The 20,992-nt window shown below is 38.2% G+C and overlaps 1 protein-coding gene across 2 annotated transcripts in view; it reads right to left on the reverse strand.

The window, feature by feature from the left end:
• MPP7 (MAGUK p55 scaffold protein 7) overlaps positions 1–20,992 on the reverse strand; it is a 149,092-nt gene that overhangs the window by 65,980 nt on the left and 62,120 nt on the right. The window lies entirely within an intron of this gene.

Raw genomic sequence — 20,992 nt, forward strand, 5'->3', positions numbered from 1 at the left:
AGAAAGGATACATCATTATTTAAACACCACCCTCTTCCCTCCTCCACAAGCTATGCATTTCAAAATTTAGATTTTTTCCAGTATGAATGCTTTTAAGACCCAAAGTATTTTAAGACTTCTAACAAGTTTCTTCGTAGCTATTTCAGAATAGCTTAAAAGACTATATTAAACATTTAACTTTATTAATTCACATTATTTTCCTGAAGATAAATGGATATACAAATATTAATTAAAAGCTAAAAAAAGAAGACAACAGTAGTCTGTATTAATGCAAATATATCCCATTCTTAGATTCTGTGCTTTAGTTCTGCTGCTCTGATGGAGGCATGAACTCCAGATGGCTGGAGGAGTTGCAGAAGGAGCTAAATTGGGGACTTCTGTGCTTGGCAAGGAGGGGAAAATGAGGTCTGGTGGAAGCTGTGGGGTGCAGAACTTGGCTGGGGACTCCCTCATGTCCTTGGGAAACAGGATCCCCAATGATACTCTTGCACTCCCCAGCACACTGCTGGGGGAGGGCAGGACAGATTTAAAGTGTGACCAAACCACTCTTTGCACATTGAAACTATTCAGGATTGACCAGATCATCTTCATTTTGCACCAAGTGTTCCCTCCTGCCTTCCCCCCTTCTTCCACATTTGCTTTTCTCTGCTTATTTCTCCCCCAGCAGCACTCACTCCTCTCACTGCCTAGGACTCCCTCACTCTTTAATTTAAAGCTCATTCTTGAAGTCCATTCTTTTTAATTTACACTGAACTTTCACAAATATGTCCATAACAAGGTAATGTCATGTCAGTGACACTCGTGTTGGCCATTCTTCCTGTCTTCTGCTGTGCTTCATAACCCTAAGTCCACATCTGTTTTTCCTCATTTAGACTCCATATTTTTCGGAGTAAAGAGCATTTTAATACAATATGGCATAGTAAGGTCTAAGTCTTGATTGATTCCTTCATCATTCCTGCAATCTTAACAAGATTATTTCAGTATGTCGTTACTTAAAGGATGCTGAAGGTCTGACATATCATGGTGAAGCACTACGGCACTACAGTCACTTAATTTATAAACTGTAAAATAATTTGTTCTCATCTGGAAACTACATGGAAAGCACTACTGTCTACACAGCATGAATCTGAATTTTACATCACTTATGTAGACATTGTTTACTTAGCAATTACTTAGACTAATTCATACTAGATTTCACAAAACTGTAAATGACCGGCCAGCTTCGTATTTCTCCGTCATAAAGCAGAAAAACTAAACAAAACAAGGTGGGAGTTGCAGCTCCCTGAGTTTGGCAGAAATTTGTGATTTACTTGAACTGTTAACTTGAATAATTAAAGACATAGTAAATCAAAAAATCTTCAACATCATCATTTTTTGATTGCTTCAACAACATTTTGATTTTATCCAGATTGAGCTTCTTTCAGCTTTGAGATCAGAAGCAGTTGTCTATGTTACCCCCTAGTTTCTCAAAGAAAATAGAAATGCTACTGCCAATTAAGCTGCCTTTATCCTGGACAACCTGTACATACCTTTACCACTGAAATTAATAAAAGGAAAAAGTCAACAAAACAAAAAAGTGTGGAGACAGCCTTACTTAACCCATTTTTTGAGAAAAAAGTTAGACAATTGTAAATTCGTGCAACAAAAACAGGCTTTCAAGAGGTGGCACAGTGTAACCTGAACTAGCTATTGGCTCTGTCTATAGCCAGAAATTGCAGAAATGACTGAAAACAAATTTTTATTTTTCCAGGAGTGGATACTAGATTCCAATTAAGCACTGAAGGACAATCATTAAGGCTTTATTTGATTAGGAGTTGTAGAGAGTAACTGCCTAACAAAAAGAACCAGAAGCTAAACAAGTAAACTGGAAATTTTAACTGCTATAGACAGTTCTAGATATAGGCTTTTGCTGCATCAGGTTAAAAATTTTATCAGTTTACTGTTCTAGAACAAAGAGTGACTCTAGGTATAAACATTTCATGGTCTATGGTAACAGACTCTGCAACCTCAACTCACTTCCACTTGAGATGCAATACACAGTGGGTTTTTTCCCCCAAATATCTGATTTTATTTGACAATCGTTTGCCTTCTTAGTTGAATTTATTTTTAGAATGAATTTTTAAAATCAGATCATTAGACGGTAACATCTGTCTTTCACATCTTTGTTATTTAAAGGATATACCTACGGAAATTAAAAACCACTGGTCTGTGCACCAAGATGCAATCAATGTGCAATACAGGGATTACCTTTCAAATTAGTATAAAATTACCACATGCATCATAAAAACAGTTACCTCACACCTCTAACTTCTGGATCAGTCATGTAGCCATATTGCATACAGCCCTTTTATATAATATATTCCTGAATGTAGTAAGGCAGGAGATGCAGTGCAACTCCACTGCTAAAGGAAATATTTAAGTGAGACAAAAATGCTTTTTCAGTCAACTTTTCCCTCCCTGTGTCTAAAAATGTATTCCAAGATGATTTGTTCCATAATTTTCCCCACAGATCACAGCACTGCTGACTGGCCTCTAGTTCTTCACGTTGCATTTTTAGGCCTTTTTTGAAGACGAGTATAGCACTTGCCTTTTCCTACTCACTGGGCACTAGGTCATCTCTGCTGTCTTTTAAGAATGACAGAGCACATGTGCAAGCTCCCCTAGTGGCCTTTGAATTTGCCAGACTTCAGGGTGATGAAGGAGTGCATTTATGACAAACATTTTAAGAAACTACTGTGAATGCAGCCATATGCTTTGGCAACTTCACCACATGCTGTCTTTCAGTTAATTATTTTCCCAAATATGAATTTTTTACATCATGCTAACATATGCACACCAAGCACTGCATTTCCAAATTTCAATTCTTATACACGTAGAATTTGAAATCTGAATACCTAGATTAAGTGACTACATTGATGAAGATGAATAATGGAAAGTAGCCAAACAGAAATGAAAAGCAAAACATGACAAGGTGATGCAAATACTCTGCCCCTTTACAAACATCACTCAATGAAATTAAACTCTAGCAGAAAATAAAACCACCCTGGAACACTTTGAGAGAAGCATGAGAGTGGATTCAATAGCAGAAGGGAGAGCATTCACCTACTCAAGATAAGACGTATCATATTTGCAGCCATTTGTTTGGGCTTCAATCTAAAGCATTCTATTTAATACAAAAGACAACTTTAGCTTACATTGAGCAGTGATACCGGATGTCCAGTAACTTTAATACCATTTCTTCCTCTCTACTAGAAACTTATACAAAATATGGAAAATATAGGACTGTATTGTGCTTAAAAATAGGAAATACAGTACATCTGTTTTAAGTTCTTCTGACATTTACATGTAAAAGCCTCAATGCTGAAAATCTCTCAACAGATGAGACCCAGTCTGCTAAAGCAAGAATTATATATTGTAAATAAAACATAAAAAGCTGTTCTGCTGAACAGATGACTAAGTTGTGGGACTTTATTTTTTTTTTATGACTACCTATTCTTTTCACTGTAAAGTAAGAAGATCTATGAGGTTCTGCAAAAACTGACAATCTACTCTGAAGTTATGCCCCAAGAGGGAAAAATAATAATTTGCAAATTTATATAATTTTTGGCACACTTGCAAGCAAGAAAAATAGTTTCAGGATTTTCTCAGAGAGACTGAATTAAGCTTTCTATAATAAAGCAGACTAGTGTCCTCAGCCTGGACTATTTCAAAACCCAAGAGGAGCTTTCTAAGTCAAAAAATAAAAATCTTTACTTAAGTGAAGAGTTCTACAAAATTAGTTTAATTTCACCTTTTAGATTTCTTAATTTCCATGTACAGTTCTAATTTCATATGATTGAAAATAAAACAGGGGAGTCGGATAAGCGTGTACCAAAGATGCCAAAGCGCTAACAGAAGACAAACTTAGTCTTTTTGCCAAGAACACTCGGCATAGGAAAAAAGTGCAAGTAAGAGTACAATGCACAAACACTTGTAACCTAAAAAGCACTGGCCATCAGTGAGCCATACCAGCACATAAAAGAACTGTCACACACGCAGTTCGAAAATGTTCTACCGACCACACAGCGGTTGTCACCAACTACTCAGACATGTCAACGCCTCTAGATAAGAGCCTTTTTATGGTAATGTCACCTTCCTGACAAGAGGTGCTGAAGAGCAATTCTGGACCAGAATGCTTCTTCTTTTGAGAAACATCAGAAGCTCATATGCTCTTTGTGAATTACATAAACATCCCCTTACCTGGGTTTTATTTTATGAGATGAGATATCACTCAGCGTAAAGATACCATACCTGAAAAGCTCGATTTAGCACCACATCATACACATTTCTAGGGTCTTTCTCTGGACTATCCTAGTCTTGCCTGCTGAATACCTATTAGCAGCTAATCTGCTTGTTTAGTTTCAGCAGAAAGGAACCCATTTCATATACTGGACTGCTGATGTAAAACCAAAGCAGCAGAAGTTGAGAAGATGGGAAATTGCTTTAAAAAATGCACTAGTGATCTGAACTAAAATGTCAATATAAACACAGACAGAAATCATCAAGATGTGTCTAGAAGACAGGCATTGAGTATATTGTTGTAGAAAGTCCATAACAGTTGGCAAAACATCTCCTCTAACTGTTCTCTTCATTGTATTTTTCATCATACATCCAACAGCGAGAGTGTCTGAAATCAAAGCACTGACAAAAAACATGCAGCTGCTGTATTTATTGGCTTAGTCACTTACATGGATGGATAACTGGAAGACTCTTGAACACAGAGAAGCTGTTAACTATCCACCAAAGATTCAGGTTCACGTACATTTGCAAAAAATTATTTAATTCCACTAGTGGCACCACTACAAAGTGGTGCTACTACAAAGAGGAGCATCTATACATGAAGAAGCCACAGCAGATTAAGAGAACGGAAAAAGAAAAACTGTTGAGGGAGGAGTAAGTGCTAGTTTTGGCTTAATCTGCAATTTGTGCTCTGCATCTGAAATATGTGAAGCAAGAAAAAACCATTCCAAGGCACTCATGACCGTAAAAGACACATTTGTGAATAGTTCCAACATTAACACAGTAAGATGTCAAGACAAGAATGAGGGTTTTCATTTGATCACTAATAGTATGACCTTAACTCTGGGATTTAGACTCTTGAGTTCATTGTCTAAATCTACCAACAACTTTAAGTCAAGGTAAAATAAATAAGCAAGAATGAAAAAAAGAAATTATGGGCTACAAAGAAACAAATGAAAATAACTATTAAAACTATTCAGAAATTATAATTACACCATCATCTCTGCTGACAGGGAATGCATATTTTGCTTGATGTAGACTTTTAATTAAAAGATTGTTTAACTCCCTCCTTTTCTCCTACCAGAACTATACTGTATCACATGAAAGTAACAGAAAGTAGCCAACTCTTTGATTTATCTTCACTCAGTGGTGGTCTGCAAGCCAATTTAGACAGGACAAAAATACAGACTGAATGCAAAAAAATTTGTTCCCAAACCTTCCTTTAATCCTTATCGTTGCAGCTTTGGTACAGTAAGGAACTTAAATACATGAACAACTCTGCATGTGCTTATGAACATACATGGCACGATGAACACAAGATGTAGGAAACCCTAGAACACATACAGCCTTTAAATCACATTCCAGTCATACCAATGGAATTGCAGTTAAGAGACAGAATCCTGTTAAGAAATTAGCATTATGTATTTTAGAAACAAAATAGAAATTAATAAATCATAGCTAAATATTCAAAGTTTGCAATGAGCATTTCAATCCCCACAGTAACATTAAATTGCCTCAAATATAAAATAAGTGTTTGTAGAAAGGCCTCTAAGAGAACATTACAAGAATCAAAGCAAGCCTTTGAAGGCTTAAAAACAGATATTCACAGATCTCAATTCTAGCCCAATTTGCCACAGCAAAAAGTTTCAGCACAACAGATGAGCAATTCTCCTTTAAGCCTTTTTTCCAAAAAGCAGAAGCATGAATTTCAAATACAGGCCAATGGCATGGAAATATTTCTGCCTGAACAGCTGAAAGTTAGAAGAAATTCAGAACATGCCACATAACCTAATGAAAGAACTAAAAACTTGCACTATAATAAAGAATTAAAACTTTCTTCATCAGTAGAGCATGAAATCACTTAACAAATCAGAAAACCTTCAGACTGTCTGGGATAAACTCTTGCAATGGGCTTGTTTGGGACAGAGCTCATTTTCTTCATAGCAGCATGTATAGTGCTGTGTTGTAGATCCGTGACCAAGACCATGGTAACAGAGCAAGGCTTTAGCTGTTGTTGGACAGTGCTTGTGCAGTGTCAAGGCCACCTCTGAATTTGCTCTGTGCCCTGCAGGGACTAGACTGGGGTGGCCCAAGAGTCTGGGAGGGGACACAGCTGGGACAGTTTTTCCAAAGCAGCTATTGTTTGGAGAGTGGATGGGCATTGGTAAACTGGTGGTGGTGACTCCTTCTGCAGCAGTTGTTTCTTCCTCTTGTAATCACCTAGAACAAGGAAATAACCAACAGAGCATCTAAATTCTGGGACAGAAACCCAAGCCCCTTAGCTGGAGCCTTACCTCATCTGCTGCTAAAGGGTGTTTGAGGAGTTAACAAGGGCTGATTTTTTGAGGAGTAGACAAGGGTTATAAGTGGAGATTTAAATACAGTTTCAAAAATGAGGCCTAAGACTGAACTTAATGGCATTTTGTTAATTTCTGTCATCTTAAAACATTACATCCATTGAAGATTAAACCCACTCATGTTAATGCTGCAGGGAATATTAACGGTATCACAGGAAAAGAAGTCTTTCTCCACAGCCCTGAAGTTACAAAAAATGTTAGTTAAATTTTGTGCTACAGCAAAACACATGAACAAAAGAAACCTCCAACCCTCTTTTTATGTGTCACATGTGTACTGGAAGTCCATTACTTGAAAAGAGACAATTAAACATGCATATCAGGACCAAAGTGCTCTGTGGTTACCCAAATTTTTGCAGCTGTATTAAAAAAATGCAAACCAAACTCCAAGTGCAGAACCATAGAATGGTTTGACCTTTAAAGATCATTTAGCCTACACCCCTTGCCATGGGCAGGGTACCTTTCACTAGATCAAGTTGCTTAGAGTATTTTTCAACCTGACACTGAACATTTACAAGGAGGGACATCCTCAACTTCTCTGAGTGTGTTACTGCCACCATTATAAAATTTTTTTCCTTATGTTCAATCTAAATCTACACTAGCATTGCTTAGCCCTTAAAGATAAGATTGCTGAGAGTCCAGGATGTGCTGGGTTGTGATGTTTTTATCTTCTTTTCTTTGTGTTAGAGCTGGGATTAATACACAGGAGTTGCAATTTTGTGTTTGGACTGTTTATTAATTCTTATCTATATTACGGTCTCAGGAGACATGAGCTCTAACTAGCAAGGTAGAAAATGGAGGTGTCTCTAGCTCTTAAGGTTAAACATAATTTGTCCAATGACGAGATGACACCTGTATTATTTATACTTTTGACTCAATAATTGACCACACAAGGTTGGCAATGCAGGCCTTTTCCACCCAACTAGAAAAAAACACCCAAAACCAAGAATAAGGTAAAGAAGGACTTAGACAATGCCTTAAATCCTCCATCTTGCCCCATATATATAACTACATACTAAACCCCCAAATTCTAAGTTTTTCACCCTGTGAGGTCACACAATACTATTTGAACGACACACCCACAACCCCAGTGCCTTCACTCAACTTTAGAAGCCTATTCTATGGCCTCAAGTCAAATGCCGTGCTTGCTTGAGGTTCAGTGCCTTTATGCACAGAAAGCCTGAAATTTTCAGCCTCCAGAATTCCAACACTGGGTGACACTTCAAAAGTGTCCTTTACCCAGCAATCAGAATGACCTGTATTCAAAACAGAATTCCCCCAGAAATTTCTAGTCCCATTGCATTTTCAGAAATAAATTTTCAGAAATGTCTGCACATTATAGTAATTTTCTAAGTTAAAAAATGTGATAATAGATCACATTTAAGGGCATTTTTCTTGTCAGGTTATGTTTTGTAAAATTTGTACAATGGTGTGCCATCATCAGATGTACGTAGTTACATTATTTTAAATCAGGTGCAATCAGTGCAAATCAGCAGTGGTGTCTGGAGAGGCCACAGCTCTAAATCAGACTCTCAGCAAATGCTGCTTGAAATTTAATTCAGCCAGGACTCGGTTATGAAGCACTTAGATGTGTCACAGAGGTACAACGATGGAAGTGCCCAGTTAACAGTGATAGCAAACATCATGTGATTGTAACAAATTATAAAACTAAAGCCAATAAAAGAAACATGGCACTCCATAAATGAAAGAAAAGAACCTTTGCGGGGAAAGAAGGCAACTTTTGTCAACGGACAAAATCAAATTATGTATTGATTTTGTTAGGGACAAAAATGAGGCTTGCTAAAAATTCCAGCCATATGGATTATTAGTCATTCCAGTCAAATAACTAGTTTTTATTGTCTAGCCAGAAATTTCAAGATGGAAAAAAATTCCTGTGCACACTGCAGTAAGTTGAATGGTAAAATCCTATTCTCTCTGGATTTTTTTTTCTTTTAAATCTATGGTTTCAGGGTTCCATTGTCAACCATGCTGCCGTACCTCATTTGTCCTTCACCCTTGATTGACCTTGATGAGCTGGGCAGCATCTGAGGAAGATGATGAAGACAGAAAATTCAATGCTTCAGGAAGAACACTGGCACTTAAGAGTTTATTTGAGGCAGTCTCACAGACGCAGCAGCTCTGAGACTAACCTGACACAGTCATGAGGGCATTGTCAGATTTGATTTTGTCCTAACAAGATCTAAATCAGGCCTGTAAGGACCCACCTCTTGATTTTTATTGCAAAATGAAAAAGCATCTCTTCTACTCTTTACTGAGAAAACCAAGACAGACTATTAGGTGAGCAACTGATGAATTTGGTGATCCTGTCCTTGCTTCTCTGTGACATATATACTGTGTTCTTAAATTTCAGCTCCCCATCACATTTGTTTTTATTAGAAAAAGTACTTCAATATCTGTTAAGACACTTCAATATCCTACTGACAGCGTTAACAAACATGTCCTTCATGAACAGTGGGATGTGCCTGCAGACCTGTGTCTCAGAGCTATGTCGTGTATTATTTCTAATTTAGAATTTCCTGTCTTCCTGCTAGTATCACCAAAGAACACAAGAGAAAATTAATAAATACCTCCACTATGCTCATGTACCATGACTTCCCTTTAGCTGAAAGCCAAAGAGAGCCCTTAAAACTGAGGCCCATTAACCCAGCACTGCCAAGTCTAGCATTAAACCATGCTCCTAAGTGCCACACCAACACATCTTTTAAATACCTCAGGGATAATGACACAACCACCTTACTGGGCAGCCTGCTGGAGACCGCCCTTCCAGTGAAGAAATTTTTTCTCAAAACCTACCTAAACCTCCCCTGACGCAACCTGAGGCCATTTCCTCTTGTCCTATTGCTTGATACTTGGGAGAACAGACTGACCCCAGCTGGCTACAACCTACTTTCAGACAATTGCAGACAGCAGTAAGGTCTTCACTGAGCCTCCCTTTCTCTGGGCTAAACTCCTCCAACTCCCTCAGCTGTTCCTCATCAGCCTTGTGCTCCAGACCCTTCACCAGCTTTGCTGACCTCTGGACATTCTCCAGCACTTCAACATCCCTCCTGATTTGAGGAGCCTAGTACTGAACACAGAATTTGAGGTGCAGCCACAGTAGTGCCAAGTACCAGGGTAATGGTCACTGTCCTGATCCTGCTGACCACACTATTGCTGATACAAGTCAGGATGCCATTGGCCTTCTTGGCCACTGGGACACTTGCTGGCTCATGTTCAGCTGATGTCAACCAGCACCCTTGGGTCCTTTTCTGCCAGGCAGTTTTCCAGCCACTTTCCCCATCCTGCAGCACTGGAGAGATTGTTGTGAACCTTGATGCCCTTGTCCAGATCACCGATAAAGATATTAAATGGAACTGGCCCCAATACCAAGCCCTGGGGAATATCACCAGTGACTGGTGGCCAGGTGGATGTAACTCTGTTCACTAACACTTACTGGGCCCAGCCGTCCTAACAGTTCTTTGCCCAGCAAAGAGCACACCCATCCAAGCCAGGAGAATGCTGGGGGAAATTGTGTCAAAGTTTTACTCATGTCCAGGTAGACACATCCACAGTCTTTCCCTCATCCATATGCAGGTCCCCTTGTCAAGGGTCAAGCAGGATCTGCCTTTCCCAAATCCCTGCTGGTTGGGCCGAATCCCCTGGGTTGTCCTGTAACTGCCATGCGATGGCACCCAAAACAACTCCATGACCTTCCTAGGATGTGAGGTCAGGCTGATAGGTCTGCAGTTCCCTGGATCCTCCTTCCAACCCCTCCTAGAGACGGGTGTCACATTTGCAGACCTTCAGTCAACTGGAACCTCTCCAGTTAGCCAGGGCTGCTGGCAAATTATGGAAAGGGGCTTTGTGTGCATTTCTGCCAGCTCCCTCAGTACTCGGGTGGATCCCCCCTGGCCCCACAGACTGGTGTGCATCTCAGTGGTACAGCAGGTCACTCACCACTTCCTCCTGGATTCATTCTGATCCCCATGCCTGTCTTCCAGCACAGGGGCTGGGTACCCGCACAACCCCTCTTACTTAAAGACTGAGGCAAAGAAGGCATTAAGTACCTCAGCCTTTCCCTTGTTCTTTGTGTTTTTCCCCACACCCACTAAAGGATGGCAATTCTCCTTCTCCATTTGTTGCTAAAAGGAGGTAATATGGTAATAGCATTTGCTATGTTATTTTTGCAATGGTAAGCAAAACAGATTAAATATTGGCTACAAACCCAGTTATTCATGCAGAGCTTCTAAAAATGTTTATTTTACTTTAAAAAAATTCACTTTGAATTCATTGTTCCTTATACAATAAAATAAAGGTCCTATTATATGAGATTTCACAGACTTCATTCAAATAGGCCTTTTTTTTGTCAGTAATAAGCAAAGGTTTTGATGACTTTGCTTATAGGAAAAGGATCCCTAGATAGACAGAGGAAGTTCAGACCAAAGCTAAACAAGTTGCACTTGCTCCAAAATAAATTTCCTTGCCCCTTTAGAGCCAAGCAGTCTACATGGCTACTGTATACAGTATTTTCAAAATTGTTTTTCTGTACTTTTAACCCCAATTCCAAAGGAAGGAGCATCAGAACAATTCCAAATTTGAATGAAGCTCTCTTATGTGAGCTAAGGACATGAGGTCCTTGAACAGAAAACAGAACAACATCAGATATTTTTCCTTTGAAACAAGCAGTCTTCAAACTGCAGTCTGTGGATGCTGAAAGAACCCTACAATTTTAATGCACTATCCTTCATAAATACATTTTCAAATAAAATCTGACAACTAAACCCATCATGTCCCAGTCTGAATAGTACCAGTCAGAATTTGATAAAAGCATAGCGAATCTCTTCTCCAAAAGCACACACCACCCTGTGTAAACACATGTTAAAACTGGTAAAAGTTTGAGGGAAATATTTCATTAGAGTAATACTGAATTCAGGACTCCAGGTTGCAAATTGCTCTTCCCAGTTTATGGCCCTTCTGTACATACACTCCCACTCTTGATGCTCCCCCTCCTCCTCCCCTCAGTATTATTACTTAAAAAAACCCCCACTTTGCAAAATTAAGCATTCAGATTTAAATGGAAGACAGAATTTGAGGTGGGCTCATGCCTATTTCTCTCTCTTCCTTTCATTAAGAAAATAGTAAGGGTTCATCATTCACAACACAGTACACCGAATGTTTCATTAAAGATCCTGAGTCAACCTCAGGGAATTTTGTGCAGTACTGCAGACATAGCAAACTGAACATGCATACAGTAAAACTCTCAAAGTCACATATAAAGACTGCAAGATTAAATGGTAACAATACTCAGAATTATAAGCATTTTTTATCCAAAGATTTCAAAGCACATTACCAAAGGAACTAAGCATCAGTTTCCTCATCACCAAAAGGAAGACAATGACTAATCACAGACAAAAAGTGTATTTGATTTCCAAACCAGTACTATTAAAATGACATCTCTTTAGAAAAAAAGTACTTTTTTTAGAAAAAAGCTTACATTTTTTGGTATTTCAATTACTGATAGTGACATACACTTGACCAACTGCAATATTTGTTTATATGTCAAATATATCAGGAAATCTATATTTCTAAGTTACTTTTAAAATGTACCTTTACTTAAAGAATACTTAATGCAAGCAGGAAAGGAGTTGCAACTCCCACTGAAGCCCTTCAGTTTTGAGGAAGAGTACATAGAAAAATTGCACGGTTGTAATGAAACAGATATGGAAACATTTACTGCAATAGTCAAACAGCTGTTTATATAATGATTCTAAATACAAAACTTGATTAAAAAAAAATCAGGACAACAATGAACTAAAAATTAGTTCAAATAAAAATTACCAAATACAAAATAAAATTTTTCAAATAAAAATTATCAGAAAAAGACATACATATGTTTCTATTATTTCAATCCTACATTCCAAAAAAACCCTTTGGTTTTGTTTGTTTGTTTGTTTTTCTTTAAGGACACGTTCCATTTTTTCTCACAGAAATATTTTGTTTTTAGGTACCTGACTGTGTCTTAGTAACACAAAAAAGACTTGCAAAATGTATGCCTAACTAATTTGAATTACTATGTATAACAAATAATCAAAAGAATTGAACTAAACCATCAGAAATTAAAAACTTCAAATCTTGGTATTGGTCAGATTTTAAGAAATAGAAACATTTCTTCAGCTTTATGGCTTTATTGCTTTTATAGCAACCCTTTTTTAAACAGCACAAATATAATGCTACTGTTTTATGTAGCAAAAGTGCTTCTCCCTTTGAGTTGTAGTATTTAAAAATTAAAGATCTTCATGAATTTGAGAGGAGTTTTTCCTTAGACAAAATCAGAAAAATATAATTATTCTTTGATCCTGAATATCAGATTTGAATTCTTCAAAGAAAAATCTAAAATAGGTAAGCGCAATTACACTGACAAATATGAATGGGAAAAGGAAAGAAACAAGACTAGTGATGCTGCTGAAATGTAAAGAAGAAAGATCACATCAACAGCTGACTGTACTTTAGAAACTATCATTATCTGAAATCCTTCTAAGCAGAAAACATATTAGCAACAACGCTCATCTCACTGCTGAGGGTCACCTGGGAAAACAGCAATCCTGAACATTTCACGACTGGTGATCGAGTTTGATTATCTGATTCAGCAACTTTAGAAGACCCAAAACAATATTCCATTATTTCCTAGTACTTTTGTGTTAGTATGTTGATTAGCAAAGAGCGAGCCATAAAGTGAATTCAAACAAAAATTTACCGTACTTTCTGTGCCAATACTAATAACATTCATGTTACATTACTCCCAAAGTTCAAATTAGAGGACTGAAGAGGTAACTTGCTAAGAACATGGAGACAGCATGTTAAAAAAATTAAATTAAATTAAACTAAAAGAGCGCTTTTCCAAATAAAAAGGTAACAGGACAGGTTTTAAATGAACAACTGTATGGTCCTGCTTTGTCAAATAAATACAGCGGAAGAAGAAACTTTAATGTGAGACAGAACTGAAAGATTAGAACTGTCTTTGGAAATCTGCAAAGGAAGTATAGAAACACTGTGCAATAACAGCAGGTCCCCAGTTCACTGCTAATAAACTTCTTGAAGACTAAGTTTAGGATTTAATTTAGAGGCTAGGAACAAAACAAATACGCGCCTAGATTTAATACTTACCTCAATAATGCCTCAAATGCCTCAATGTTTTCTTTCAGAAAACACCTACACTTATATAAGCATTAAAAGGATCTAATTCACCCACAAGTATGTTTTTACCTATAAACATTCTGCTTTGTAAATTTCATTTCTTCTGATACTACTGTTTTTAAACATCATAAATTCAAACTGATGTTTTTATTTTTATGTCATTATACAGAACAAAACTGCCAGACTTTTTTCCAAAAGCAAGTGACTTCCACTGTTCTGTTAACAATATAAATCCAAAGGAAAGAACTTCCTTAACCCTGCTCGCTGAATAAACACAGTTCTAACAGGAATGACAGCTAAGCTACTCCTTTGACTGTCAGATGGTTGCTTTTTTCAGCAACCTCCATTCCCTGCAGAATTAAGATCCTAGAGAAATGCCAATTAAATATTAGTTCAAGAAAACAGGATTTGCTGCATACAGGCTAAGACACTTTGGCATAGAATTGCACATTTTCAGTTTTACTATTCAAGCAGAGACTGCTAACTTTAAATCATGAAGATTTTGGCTTATTCCTGCTTAGTACAGTAAACATCATCCTTACAGTCTGCACTCAATGCAAGTTAGCCCAAGACTGAATTTGTTCAGGCTCCCCGAAGAGATCCCTTCTGTGCAGCTCAGTGTTACAGAATTAACCCATTGAAACCCCAAACTTCATTCACAGGCATGAACATCTATGCTTTGAGCTAAAACTAAATACATATATATAAATATATATAGACATACATTTATCAATTAGCACCATCTAGTGGGGTCAGTAAAATTTATGCAATGTGAGAAATATGCAGGCTCACTTTCTGCTTTTTCTACATCCTATGAAACGCCACGATACAGCACAGGTCACGTAATTAAAAAAACTCAGATGCAAAGACAAAAATCAACAAAATAAAAAACCAAATAATTCACAACATTATGTTTTTCCCTTATAAATCACATTTTCAGAAAAGCACTAACAATGAAAGCTGCATGTCCATACATATGAAAATTTACTGATAGGAATAAAACCCCAACTTTTTAGACATTCATATGCATGCAAAACACAATTACAATTTAATTACTGTTTTCTATTCTTACTATTTTGCTTTCCTATCACATGCCTCAAGAAAAATCTGCCACTCTTTAAAATAAGCTACTCTGAAGCATCAGATAATGCAAAAACCCCTTATCTTTAAGGCCTCCATCATCAGAGCAGAATTCTGCTGTAAACAGAACTTTTGCTAAAACTGCCTTGAAGTCCCACAAATACTGGATCCCACCCCAAAACCATAATAAAATAACAGAGTAAATACTTTCTAAATATTTACAATAATTAATTTAAAAGAGGTCAACTCTAAACAGATGCTAAGGACTAACCTTAACCGATAATGCAGTTTCTCAAATATGAAATCTAGAACTGGATTTTTAGTCAATTTTGCACTTAAAACTGCAGGAGACTGAAGTCATGCAAATAAACAGGGCTGAAGAACTTCAAATGTAAAAGCCATCAGAGGTAGACTCCCCCACATATCAACTTCAGGCAAGACAGACAGGCAAATAAAAAGCAGATGCATGTGAAGGTCCTTAAATGCAGCAAGCAAAATCTCTACCAGCCTGTGCCAACAGGTAAGGGAGCTAAAAACATCACTATTCCCTTCTCCCTCTGCCTGCATACAGTCCATGTTAAAAATCCAAGCAAAACAAAACAGGAAACAATTAATCACTAACACTATGTTCATACTTATGACTATTTAGGACAAGCCACCAGCGTAAAAGTAAACATTTACTTAAAGGCTCTTTAATGAAACCATGGCCATGAAAGCGAAGAATGCCTGTGAAGAAATGCTTTGCATTCAAGTTTTTCCTTGTTTCTAAAAGAGGTGCCTGATCACTAAGCCTTCCAAGCAGATCACAACATACCAACCAGACCTTGGGTAATGAGGGACAGACACAAAGTCACGTCTATTTTTTCTGGGAATGATGGTAAAAGTAGGTGAATAAAAATTGAAAAATGTGGAGAAAATATGTAAATAGGGGGGCAAAGTGAAGATCAATAAAAACCTGTAATGGAAGACTTGTAGTGAGTACTTCAGAAAGCACAGAATATAAGAAAAGAAGCTGCTGAGGCCTGCACACTGCAGCCAGGGTCCAGTCTACAATTTAAACTGCATGGAAACCAAAACAAAGAGATTCTAATAAATCAATTAATACCAACAAGAAAGATTTATAGCAAGTATTTTAATTTAAAAAGACATTAAGACAGTATCTTAATTTTACTTAAAAGGATACAGAGATGTGTTAGGAGTAAAATGTGTTAGGAGTATAACCTTCCCTGTAGACGACAGAGAAACACCAACACTTAAGTGCAATGTGTGCTGTAGGATAAAGAGAAATATGAAAAATAATGACAAAATATTGGAAGAAAATTGCAGTAATTTAGGAGAGATTTACTGCCATTTCCCCATACCTTTTCAGACCAGTGCACTTCAAGTTTTGCACTAAATCATCTAAGCATGCAAACTCGTTTCACAGGAAGCTTCAAATCAAAGCAAACATATTAATTTATTTTTATATTGGAAGGGGTAACACAAATGTATTTGCACAGGTGTACAAAATTACAGCCACATCATATTTCTAAATATTGAAAAGCCGGTAGAAAACAGCAAAAGTTGTGCAATGAGGAGACGAGTAACAAAGATAATGGAGATGCATTGATAGTCCTATCATTACAAAAAAGAATATAAAGCTAAATTTAGCTATTTCATTCTTGTAATAAGGAGCTATAAATACACAGACCAGCAACACAAAATTATAAACTGCTGGGATGACAAGAGATTTCCTGACAGTTTCCAACCTGGAACTGTTCCCCAGCTCCAGTCCCTGTTTTCCAAGTAGGATTCAACCAAAACATTAGCTAGCATGATGTAGCCTGGTTTATACTGCATTTTATTATGAAACCAGCAAATATTTAAATCATATCAGGAGTATCATTATCCAGCAACATTTTGGTTTATGTTTTTATGCCATGAATCATAATATTAACAGAACCAAAAGGTGACACATTTCCTCTTCTATTGTGCAAAAATGTCAATTTACCCTTGATAGAACAAGAGATCAAAAATAATGATCCAGCTTAACTCACTTGAGTTCCCCCACCTCAATGAAAAGACAGTGAAGTATTTTAATTGTACCCATCTTTAAATTATCAGCTTCAAGTGTATGAAAGGTCACTCTTGCCTACATTATTAAATTGGTAGAAAATCTGAAGCAAGTAAAAACCAGGATGACATTCTCACAGAGAAGCCAGGACAGAATGGTTATGAAGGGATAATAAAGGAACATAACACAACAGGAATTAAAGGGCTTTCATACATTAAAAATTCATTTAGCAATAGAAAAAATAAACAGAAAATAATCCAGTTCTAATAAGTTAAAGGACCAATATGCATATTCAGAAAACACAGAGAGAAAGAGCAGAAGTGGGACAAAACATGGGATCAAGCTACACATAAGTGCTCCTCAGTAGTTTCCTGATATACCACAGAAGAAAAATATTGCTTCCCCTTTGAGAGAAGACAATAATAAAACTTGGTGAGATTATTAGATAGAAATCGGTGGAAAGTGTATGCTTCCAAATGAAAGTGCACGGGCACACAATTACAAATGCTTTGTTGCTTGGCACATGCTAGGGTATGATTTATAGTTAGCCTTTAATGATATGCTAAACTTCAGTATGATCAGCTTAGTATTTCAGATGTCAATTAACATGATTACAATTATGGGTTACTTTTTTCTTAGAATGTTTGAAACTTGGAAATTCAAAATTACACCCTGATTTATGGTTTGATCCTGATTAAAGCTGTGCATGTCTACAGTGTCATTACTGGATTATTTAATCACTAAATCTCAACAAAAACCTCTTTTCCATGAAACTCAATCCGTAAAGCACATTAAAATTGAAAATACTTTATGAAGATGATATCCATAATAAATGTAGAGCAGTACTCAAGGCTACCCCATACATAATCCCTAGCATTTAAAGCTGGCAGGACTGGGGTGTTTTTTAACTCTTACAATCAAAACAATTGAGAGAGTCATGTTTGTGAATAACCGAAATCACTGGATTTACCTTGTGCAGGTTGTGATTGCTAGCAAAAGCCAACAAGAAAGTTAGAAAGAGATAGGGAGACAATACAGATTTAATTTCAGACAAAGACTGTTTACCCCCCACCATGCTTTCCACTCAGTATACGTCAGGTTCTTCATAAAAAGTCATGCTGTACCTGAGCCACTGGGGCAGAAAAAAGTCAGTGGCTCCAAGGTTCAAAACCTCCTCCTCTGGGGAGCAATGATTTCATGTTACTGCTCTAGGAAACAGAGTGAAGAAGAAAGGCAGCACAAATGAAATCAGAGGGAAAACAACCTAAAATTGAAGGAGAGAGCACAAAGTGCCAACTTAGCATTAACATTTTCTGAAACAAACAGTTGTGAAGCACCAGCTAGCAAAAGAATCAAGAGGGTTATGCTGATGCACTTAGTACAGTGTGTGAATTATAAATAATGAACTTAAAATAAGCAACAGAATGCAGATGTCAAAATGGTTTATTATTTTATTAATAATAATACTGACGGGTATATGTCTCTCTGTGTGAGATCCAAGTCCAGAAAATGATTAAAAGAGTATGTTTATATTTCCCTAATGGCATAGCCAGCAAATAAAAGGAGACCTTTATCCAGCAGGACTTACAGTCCTAACCTGTGGCTGGGTGAAGAGCTTAGGGCCCAGGCATGGCTATTTAGCTGGACTCAACACCTATGCTGGTATTTGAGGTATCTAGAAACATGGATCTGTTTAGAAATCTGGAGAGGAGAAGGGTGTGTGTTGTCAGCAGTACTTTGATCAGCTGGAGATGAGAAATGGGACCAGATTGCCTGCTTTTCTTTCATATGAGCACCACTGGTGCTTGTGCTGGCTGAAGCACTGCTCTGCCTGTGGTAGCCTTTCTGGTCAATTGGCTATTGGTACAGGTGCTCAGCAGCAGCTGCATCCATCTATTAGTGCACCAGACTGCACCTCTGCAGCCAAGACAGGAGTCTTCCTGTCCTGGTATTTGCTACACTTGGCAAATATCAAAATACCTTCAATTCCAGCACTGATGGAGTATCACTTAGTTTGCATCTAATGAAATAGTGTAATTTTTCAAATACGTGAAAGTAACATAGCAAACTAGGTGAAAGCAATGTTTTCCCTAGGTATTTATATAGCCACATTAACATGGCATACAAATATTTCTGCTTCATACACTTACTGTCTAAATTTTCTAGAGAGACAAGGAATTAATCCAAGCCTTATTTAGTAGACAAGAAACAGAAGAAGCCTGCAGACATACACGGGAGAACGCACAGAGGGAAAACACTGTTCTTAAGGAGTGGGAGAAGCCAGAAAATACCTGACCACAAAGTATGCATGTGCAACTCTAGATGGCCCACTGAGCGTTTTTTGAAAACAAATCCAAGACAGCTCTAACTTTAGACCAGTGCCACCACAGGAATAACAAAGATTTTTTTTTACACCACTGATACATACCTCAGAGTGGTTCAGGTTGATCAAGAAAGCATGAAGCCCTTTCCTCTGTAGCACAGAAACAGACTGTGTCACCATACTGGAGATGCTATGTCAGAGTGAATCTGTACATTTAGGTTTCATTATTGTATTGAAGGCACAGTTAAGTTACAGCAATTGCCCATAATAAATTACTCATTCTTGGCTTGCTGTCAAGGTTTTGCATGACCTGATTTTTGCTGGGGGTGTGGGGGAGGGGGCCACAGAGGTGGCTTCTGTGAGAAGCTGCTAGAAGCTTTCACCATGTCCAGCACAGTCAATTCCTGATGGCTCCAAACAGCCATGCCACTGCCCAAGGCTGGGCCAATTAGAAAAGGGTGGTAATGCCATTGTGTTAACATATTTAAGAAGAAATCAAAACTGAGGTTGTGGCAGTTTTAATTCCGGCCAAAGAAGAGCAGGAGCAAGAACATGTTAAAAGGACAACTGTGCAGACACCAAGGTCAGTGAGGGAGGGGGAGGAGGTGCTCCAGGTGCTGAAGCCGAGATTCCTCTGCAGGCTGTGGTGAAGACCATGGTGATGCACCTGTGTCCCTACAGCCCATGGGGATCCACGGGAGATACAGAGATCCTCCTGCAGCCTGTGGAAGAGCCCGCACCAGAGCAGGTGGATGCCTGGAGGAGGCTGTGGTCCAGTGGGAGAGCTGTGGAAAGAGGGGCTGGAGCAGCCTGTCCTTGGAGGACTGCATCCCATGGAAGAGTGACCAAACTGCAGCAGTTTGATGGGGGACTGTTGCCTGTGGGATGGATTCATGCTGCAGCAATTCATGAAGAGCTGTTGCTCCTGAAATGGACTCGCACCCAAGAAATTCACGGAGAACTGTCTCCCATGGGAGGGACTCCATGGTGCAGCAAGGGAATGACTCCTCTCCCTGAGCAGCAGGAGAAGCCTCGGGCAGTGAAGTGACCATAACTCCCACTCCCTGTCTCCTTGCACCATTGGGGTAGGAGGTAGAGCTGAGAAGGTGGGAGGAGTGGGAAGAAGTTGTTTTTAAGGGCTTATTTCCTTCTCATTATCCTGCTCAGATTTTGTGGGTAATAAATTAAGTTTGTATGTCTAAGCTGAGCCTGTTAAGTTGAGCCTGTTTTGCCCTTGATGGTATTTGGTGAGGGATCTCTCCTGGTCCTTATCTCAACCCATGAACTGTTTTTTAAATTTTCTCTCCTCTGTCCAGCTGGAGAGGAATGAGTGAATGGCTTTCGTGGGTGCCTGGCATCTGGCCCAAATCAACCCATGACACTTGCACAGAAAGTAAGCCTTATTCTTTGCATGCTCCGAACTCTTATTTATTTAGCTCCTAACTGTTTTTTCTGCAGTGACTGTGCACCAGGTGGAGAGTTCTGGTATGTTAAACACTTACATGGTGCAGCTCTCAACGTAACCTATGTCTGAAGTGAACTTCACTGACACCACCACACCTGCAAGGATGAGCACTGGGTTCTAAAAAAATACACAGAAATGGCTATTGGAGAAAACCACCTGTGGTTAAGAGAACAGCAAACAGTGCCATGTGGAAGTCTAAAGGAATAGTGCACACCTACCATACTACAGTGTTTTCTTCTTCCCAT

Source organism: Hirundo rustica, chromosome 1 (genome assembly GCF_015227805.2).
Source record: "Hirundo rustica isolate bHirRus1 chromosome 1, bHirRus1.pri.v3, whole genome shotgun sequence".
In the NCBI taxonomy this organism is placed as follows: domain Eukaryota; kingdom Metazoa; phylum Chordata; class Aves; order Passeriformes; family Hirundinidae; genus Hirundo; species Hirundo rustica.